General features: G+C 60.6%; 1 protein-coding gene across 3 annotated transcripts in view; it reads right to left on the bottom strand.

The window, feature by feature from the left end:
• LOC107656188 (troponin T, fast skeletal muscle isoforms-like) overlaps positions 1-371 on the bottom strand; it is a 13,963-nt gene that overhangs the window by 3,360 nt on the left and 10,232 nt on the right. The gene's annotated exons all lie outside the window — the stretch shown is intronic.

Raw genomic sequence — 371 nt, 5'->3', positions numbered from 1 at the left:
CTAGCCCGGCCTCAGCTCACTCTATCCCGGCCTCAGCGCACACTAAGCCGGGGCGTCCCCTCACGCTAGCCCGGCCTCAGCGCACGCTAAGCCGGGGCATCCCCTCACGCTAGCCAGGCCTCAGCTCACTCTATCCCGGCCTCAGCGCACGCTAAGCCAGGGCTTCCCCTCACGCTAGCCCGCTGTGTTTTTCGTTGTGAAAGCGAAACTACTTTGTTTGGTCTTCCAAAAGAGGACAATATCCGCTTCGTCATGCCTGGAGCTGATCTGTGCTGGTCGCTGAGGGAATACATCAACTTTCACCGTAGACGAAGCGGAATCCAGCCCGGGGTCCGTCACATGTGGTTGCCGCTCATTCGTCGGATCCGCCG

The sequence above is a fragment of the Sinocyclocheilus anshuiensis genome, unplaced genomic scaffold (genome assembly GCF_001515605.1).
Source record: "Sinocyclocheilus anshuiensis isolate Anshui unplaced genomic scaffold, SAMN03320099.WGS_v1.1 scaffold1429, whole genome shotgun sequence".
Lineage (NCBI taxonomy): Eukaryota > Metazoa > Chordata > Actinopteri > Cypriniformes > Cyprinidae > Sinocyclocheilus > Sinocyclocheilus anshuiensis.
The sequence above is the reverse complement of the archived record's forward strand: the minus strand, read 5'-3'. Positions and strand labels throughout refer to the sequence as shown.